This window comes from Pezoporus flaviventris, unplaced genomic scaffold (genome assembly GCF_033815535.1).
Source record: "Pezoporus flaviventris isolate CSIRO_AGI_PZ_B2104156 unplaced genomic scaffold, CSIRO_AGI_Pfla_v1 ptg000253l, whole genome shotgun sequence".
Lineage (NCBI taxonomy): Eukaryota > Metazoa > Chordata > Aves > Psittaciformes > Psittacidae > Pezoporus > Pezoporus flaviventris.
In genome coordinates, this window is record NW_026892800.1 from 476,481 (window position 1) to 484,218 (window position 7,738).

Below are 7,738 nucleotides of genomic sequence, written 5' to 3' on the forward strand. Positions count from 1 at the left end.
TCTCAGCCTGGCTCCAGAGCAGAGCTGCTCCAGCCCCCGCAGCATCCCCGTGGCCTCCTCTGGACACCCCTGGAAGTGTCCGAGCGACCGGTACCGAGTGACCGGTGCGAGGACACCGCGGAGGGCGGGGCCTCGTGGCGGGGGGGGGGGGGGGGCGGAGCTACGCGGAGCCGCCGCACGCGAGCCCGGAGGGGCCGGGGCTGCCGCAGCGCCGCGCTGGTCCCCGCCGCCCCGCACCGACCGCACCGACAGCACCGACCGCATCGTAGCGACCGCCAGCACCGCCCTGCCCGCTCCGCTCCCACCGCCCTGCCCGCACCGTCTGCACCGCGCGTACCGCACCGCATCGCGCCCCGCTCCGCCCGCGCTGCCCGCATCGCATCGCCCCGCACCGCCCGGTAAGTGCCCCCCCCGCACTCCCGCCGAACTTTCTCTCGCTGCCGCAGCGGTGCGGACTCTGCGGGACGGCGCCGGTCCCGGGGTGCGATCGTCGCGGTGGGAGCCGCTGGGCTGGGGCTCGCTCGGTTGGCAGCGACCTCCCCGCCGTGTCCCGGTGCCGGGAGCGGGGCGGGGACCGGCGCTTACCCGCGGAGTCCCCTCCCGGGACGCGAGCCCTGGGGCTGCCCGTGGGGTGCTGCGCTCCGAAGGCAGCGGGGACGGAGCCGGTGGGGATGGAGGCGGGTGCAGGGCCCTTGCGGGGGACTCCAAGGGGTGTTGACCCGCCCTGGGTGCGGGGCTTCCCCCGGGGTGCAGAGCCGAGCCGCCGGGTGGATGCTCCAGCTCCGCACCCCTGCGTGAGACGGAGCCGAACGCGTTGCCCTTGGGGTGCTGCCCTGGGGGTGTCGGGGGCGCGGGGCTGTCCCCGGTGCGGGGCGAGGAACGCTGCCCGGTGCCCGGTCCCCCCGGCAGCGGCTCGGGCCGGGCTCTCCGCTCTGCACCAGCGGCTCCGCCGTAGCGGCCTGGCCGGGAGCCAGCTCCGGGCTGTCCCTGCTCCGGGCTGAATTTCCCCGCCGAGGTTGCAGCAGCTCCGGGATCCTCCATCCCTTCCTGTGCTTGCTGCGAGCCGTCGGGGTGCAGCGGTGTGCGGGGGGGAAGGGGGGGTGTCTCCCCAGCGCCGGGTGTCAGCCTCGGGGTGCAGCAGCCTCGGGGTGCCCAGCACTTTGCTGCTCCCCTGCAGCCTCCTCCTGAGGAGTGGTCCCGACAGAGCTCTGCAGCCTGCGCAGGAGCCAGACAGTGCTGCGAGGTGACTGTGGCATGGGGAAGAGGGGGACCCCAACTGTGCCGGTGCCTCCGTGTGTCCCCAGAGCTCTCCTGTCCTCCCTCTGTCTGATCGTGGCTGGGGCAGTGTGGGATGTCACCTATGGCAGGGTGTCACATACTGCAGGGTGTCCCCTGCTGTGGGATGTCACCTATGGCAGGGTGTCACATACTGCAGGGTGTCCCTTGCTGCGGGATGTCACCTATGGCAGGGTGTCACCTACCGCAGCATGTCCCCCACTGTGGGATGCTACCCACTGCAGGGTGTCCTGCAGCAAAGTCCCCCTGCGCCGTGACAGCATCAGGGAGCTGAAGGACTCCCCGCCTGCTCCTCTGCTGCAGCAAAAACTTCAGTCCTGGCGTGAGGGCTCTCCCATCTAGCGCACACTGAGGTGCTGCTGCAGCAGTGTCACTGGTGCACGCCGTGCGGAGCATCTCCTGCCTGCTGCATTACTGCTGCATTACTGCTCGCTGCTGCAGCACCTGGCTGCATGCTGCTGGGGGCTGCGGGGCACCCTCGGGGTCGCTGCTGCTCTGCACCTCTGGGTGCGTTAGGCTGCAGGGTTTTGGTGGGAAGAAGCGTGGCTTGTGTGGTCTGTGTGCTCTGGAGTGGGGCAGCGGGGATGCAGCCAAGGTCATCGAGGCCAGCAGTGGCAGTGGGATGTCAATTGCGCTACTCAGGAAGAGCACAACACAGCAAAACGCCTCACTGCCCCCCACCAGTCAGTCCCAAAGCTCTCGTGGGGCAATGATTTGTCCTCTTCTTGTATCTGGGTGAAGCTCAGAACCAGGTCTGATCTTATCCCATTACTGACCCCAGCTCCCCCAGCCCCCCCGTGCTGAGCACTAGTGCCCTGTTTGCTATGAGCTGTCCCAGAGCCCCGGTGCCCCTGATTCTGCAGGGCAAGGACACATCCCTTGCTGCCCGTTACCCTGGAGGTAGCAGCAGCACTGAGCCAGCATCAGCTGCACTGCATTGCCAGTGGCAGCCCCAGCTCTGCATCCCTTTGCTGCACAGTGCCTGGTGCGCCCCAAGTCATGGGAGGAGGGAGGACATAGGAATGTATCCACGTAGATCCTTGTATGTATAGACGTATATATCCTCAGATATAGATGTATATATCCTTATCTATCTGGTAGGGGAGGGGGGGTTGCAGGTAGCTGCCTTTCTGCAGGCGGGTTGCCGGCACGAAGCTGTGCCCGTTGGGATGGCGCAGTGGCAGCGTTTGCTGCTGGGTGCTCCCAGGGGAGCTGCCTCCTGTTCCATGAGCTCTGGAGAGAGAGACACTGGGCTTGAGCTAAAGGCCACCGAAGCAAGGCAGGAGTCCAGCTCGCCCCGAGGGCTGGGAGCTCTTCCTCCAGCTCACGGTGGTTTTGGCAAAGCCCCAGCTCTGGGAGCCGGATGACTGCAGCTCCTAATGATGACTTGAGTTTCTCCTTCTCCGGGCTGCGCAGGAGAGCTGTGAGCAGCAGCCGTGATGTCCTCCAGCAGGATCGATGCCCAAAGCACAGAGACAGGAACAGTGCCCGCTGCTCTTCAAACCTCCTGGTTTACTCTTGCCTCTTGGTAGGGGCTCGGTGCTGGGCCTGGCTCTGCTCCCCACCGGCGCCTGCCTGTGCCAGTGTCCAGACCAGCTGGTAAGTGCAGCCTGGCACAATGCTTCTGCCCTTGGCTGCATCCAGCCTTTCCCCCTGGGGTGGAAGCCCAGCGGTTCCCCAGCTCTTCCCTGCACCGGCTGCAGCTGCCCTCGGCTCAGCTCCTCCCGGAGCCTGCGTTCCCCAAAGCAAGCTTTGATTATTAGCCCCAATAATTGTGTTATCACATCGACTGAAGCGTTTCAGATGCCAGAGCTAATTTTGCTCCTCATGCCTTCCTTCGTCAGTAATGGGATTTTGATAACATCACGCGTCCAAAAGTATTGGATAAACTCTGCATAATTCCCCATTTATTAATTAAACTGTAAATTAGGCAGCATGTGGCTGGAATCTGAGATGCTCCATACCGGTATAATCCTACAGTCAGGAATGGCGCTGGCTCGTCTCTGCCAGCCCTGGGATGCAGGATCCCAGTGTTCCCTGGGGCCACCCGCTCCATTGCTACCCAGATGCTCCATCTGCTCCGGTGCCTGAAGGAGGAATCGTGGGTCCCCTGGATTGTGCTGCTGGTTGGACCATGGGGCTGGATGCTCCCTGTCACCTAAGGGTGGTTCTGCTCGTGCTGCAGCCCCTGTGCTGGGGCTTGGGAGAGGGGAACCACAGCTGGCCCCAGTGCTGCATGTGGCTGTGCTGGGCTCTGGATGCACACCCTGCTCCTCCAGCACAGGCAGCTGTGTGACTGCGTGAGCACAGGGCAGGGAGGGGATCCTGCCCCTCTGCTGTGCTCTGGGGAGAACCCCCCTGCAGTCCTGATCCAGCTCTGGGGCAGCAGCACAAGAGGGACGTGGAGCTGTTGGAGAGAGGCCGGAGGAGGCCATGGAGATGCTGCAAGGGCTGGAGCAGCTCTGCTCTGGAGCCAGGCTGAGAGAGCTGGGCTGGGGCAGCCTGGAGAAGAGAAGGCTCCTGAAGGGGAGACTTGAGAGCAGCTCCAGTGCCTGAAGGGGCTGCAGGAAACATGGAGAGGGGCTTGGGACAAGGGATGTAGGGACAGGCCAAGGGGAATGGCTTTAACCTGCCAGAGGGGAGACTGAGATGAGCTCTTAGGCAGAAGCTCTTCCCTGTGAGGGTGCTGAGGCGCTGGCACAGGGTGCCCAGAGAAGCTGTGGCTGCCCCATCCCTGGCAGTGTTCAAGGCCAGGTTGGACACAGGGGCTTGGAGCAAGCTGCTCTATGGAAGGGGTCCCTGCCCGTGGCAGGGGGTGGAGCTGGAGGAGCTTTAAGGTTCTTTCCAACACAAACTGGTCTGGCTCTGGACACGCTGGGACCGAGGGCTGCCGGCACTGGGGATCCCTGAGGCAGCACCACTGCTCCCACCAGCTTTGAGCAGATGGTTCCAGGGGGAAAACAAACCCAAATTTCAGTTCCATGCATGGACTTGCATGCACAGGGATGCCCTGCAGGGCTCTGACAGTGTCTCACTCTGCTCCCAGGAGATGCAGGCAGTGTTCTCTTGGGACCAAAGCCTGGGAAGAGGCAGTCACTCAGTGCCTGCTGCTGCCCAAACACGAGCCCTGTGCCGCTGCCTTGTGCCGCAGCGACCGCACTGTGCCGGGGCCAGGCTCTGCCACTGCCTTCTCAGAGACCCCCATTGTGTGGGGCTGATCCTAGGACCCTCGGGGGGAGAGGGGTGGGACGGTGGCTGCTGGTGCTGCTCCATGAGCGGGTGCTGGCACCGGGAGCTGCAGTGCTTTGCAGATCTCTGCGCTATTCCAGGGCTGGGATAAGCCTTTCCTGGATGCACAAGCACGTGCTCTGTGCTTGTGCACCCCGTCCTTGTGCAATGGGCTGGGCCCATTGCTCTGGCTGGGCTCCCAATCTTGCGGTGGCTTTTCTCCGTCTGCACAAGGTTTATCCATGGGAGTCACTTCCTGGTGTCCCAGCCTTGATGGTTGGAAGCATCGCAGTGAAAGCCTGTGCGTGGTCCGTTGTCCCCTCCGATGCCATCATCATTGTGCCTCCTCCATCTGCTTTCTCACTCCAGATGCCACCAGGATGGGTGGCCCTGTGGACATAGGATCACGCTCTGCACCCCAGGCTCTCTGTGCCTTGGAGCCGGTCAAGCAGCCCCCAGCATCACTCCCAGAGACAGCTAGTCCCAGGGCTGAGCCCTGCTGGCAGGGAGGATGCTGAAGGCTGAGCATCGCTGGTGTTGGCTGCATTTCTGACACCAGCCCATCACCTCCTTGTGCTTGGCTGGGTGCTTTGGAGATCTCACTGGGGGCTGCAGCACCTGCCTGGAACGGGCACCTCCTGGCTCACGTCTGCTCGTGCAGCCCGTGTAGGCTGAGCTCAGGACTGTGCCCTCCCAGCCTCTGTCTCGGATCGATCCACCTCACCTCAGCTCTCCTGGAGCAGCTTCTGGCTCTTCCCCAGGAGCTCGTTGGCTGCTCCTTCTCTCCCCCACTATTGATCAGGAGCAGTCGCTGGGGCGTGTGGGCAGCAGGCAGCACTGCAGGCAGGGCAGTGCCCACCCTGCAGGCAGGACTCGGGTGCTCTCGGCCGTGTGGTGCCTTGGAAGTGCCAGGATAACTCAGCCATCACCATCTGCTGCCCTATTTAGCTGTGCTGGTCTGAACAGCGGAGCAGGGCACGGCTCCCCCAGCATCCTGGATGTCCCCTTTTACTGGGAGGGGGTTTTGGCCGCTGGCACCACGGGTGGGCTGTTGGTGCTGGCTGCTGTTGCGGTGGGCCTGGTGGTTCCACATGGGATGCTCTGGTGTCCTTGGGGATGGTTGCATCCCCGCTGCTCAGGGGACCGTGTTCTGCAGCATCTCCAGATGCTGTTTCCAAGGGTGCTGAAGCCCCTTGGCTGCTGGCACCCGAACACCGGTTGGCTCGGTGGGGAGTGCCTGTTCCAGCACCAGCATCCTTGTGTCCTCCCTTTGCTGCTGGGGTGATGCTTGGGAGCAGGGAGGGCAGGATGGGATCACCTCCTCCCCAGCTTGTTGCATCCCAGCCCTGTGGGTGCATTGGCCTTTGTGCAGCCTGGCGGGATGGGCTTTTTGCCTTGGGAGCATCAGAAGCCATTAATCTGGTACCCCAGTGATGAATGAAGGCTGCTTTTAATACTGCTTTTAACTCGGGCTGACTGTAAATAGCGCTGCCGCTGCGACAGGAGAGCGGGTCCCCTGGCAAAGGCGAGCATCAGCCTTGAAAACGTTCCTTGCGTTTAGTTTCTGATCTTTCATTTCACAAGGTTTCCCCTTTGGAACCCATGGCTGAGTCCCCTTCCTCCAGGCTGAGGATGAGGAGCCAGAGCTCAGCATGTGGTGCAGTGAGGCCAGAGCCCATCATGGACCCCCAGCTCGGGGCGAGGGTGGGGATGCTGGATGTGACCCCATGGGGACGTGCAGGAGATGCGCTCGCCACTGTCTGGGGAGCTCATTGCATTCTTACAGCACCTGTGTGAGGCTCTGCCCTGGTGACCCCCGGTCACTCCACTCCCAGGGGAGCATCAGGCCCCAGCACATCATTATCTCTCATTAGAGGAGCTGGGTGCTGGTGATGGGAGGCAGGAGCAGAGCGAGGTGGGGGCTCTGGTCTCATTCCAGGGATGCTGATGGAGCCCGGCTGGTGGGATGGTGGGGGAGCAGCACCCAGGGCCCAGAGGGCACTGGTGGCTGTGCCATTAGCTCAGGTAGGGTCCTGGCACTGCTCTGAGCTCGGATGAAGGATGTGGTGCACCTCTGTGCCGGGCAGCTCATCCCTGCTCATGGGGTTTCTCTTTGGCAATGCTGCTGCCCATGTCTTGTGCCTCAGTTTCCCTCAGTGGGCAGCAGGATCTGCCCAGTGGTGCTTGCTCATACTGGGGTGAGGGCACAGGGGAACATGTCCCTGTGTGGGTGATGTCTCAGCAGCCACTTGCTGCTACTGGAGCATCCTTGCTCCATCACTCACCCACCTTGTCTATGCTGCCTCCAGCTCCCATTTCCCAGCCTGGTACAAACACCCATGCCTGAAGAGCACAGGGCAAGATGGGCAGACTTCCCTTGCCCTTGGCAAGGAGGTGTGGGCAGCACTGGGTGCTGCTGATCTGGCACCATTAATGCAGGAGAGGGACCGGGGCTGGGGTTTGCTGGGCTGGGCTGTTGTGGAGCCCCTGAGGTCCTGCAGTGTCCCCTCCCTATCTCTCCCATCCTGATCCCTTGCTCTCCCTGTGCTTCGGCACTTCCCTTGCCAGAAATTCTCTGCTAATTAAATGACCATTAGAAGCCAAGTCATGCTTTTCCCTTAATTGGACTCTCCCATCTCTGCTGTGAGCTCAAACCCCAGCCTGGCACATCCCCTCCATGTGTGATGCTGGACACGCTGGTATCAACACAATGGGAGCATTGGGGTGCACAGGCATCGTGCCAGGGGGTCTGACAGAGATGGGATCTCCCCCACCAGCCCTTGTGCTGCTACCCAGGGGCAAAATAGCTGCTGGCATCAAGACCTTGCTGGGGCATTGCCAAATAGCTCCGTTGTACCCCAAAATGCCCGCTTGTCCCTGGGATGCATTGCAGGAACGTGTCCAGGCTTCCTGCCACCATTGAGGCAGGAGGGGGCTCCCCTTGGGTCTCCCCTTTGGGACCAGTTTGGGATTTCCACCCAAATGGGGCAGGTTTTGGGGTCTGCTCCCAAAGGTGATGTTCATGGGGGGTTGGGGTGTCCCCCATGGGTCCATCCCAGTGGGATGACTTAGAGCCCATTGTCTTGATGGACATCACAGCCCTGGTTTTGCCATCCCATAGAGGAGCAATAACTCACTGCTCCCGGGCCAGGATGGCAGCAGCTCATTAGCTAACGAGCTTCGCGCCCTGACCGGGGTCTCCCCAGGACAAGTC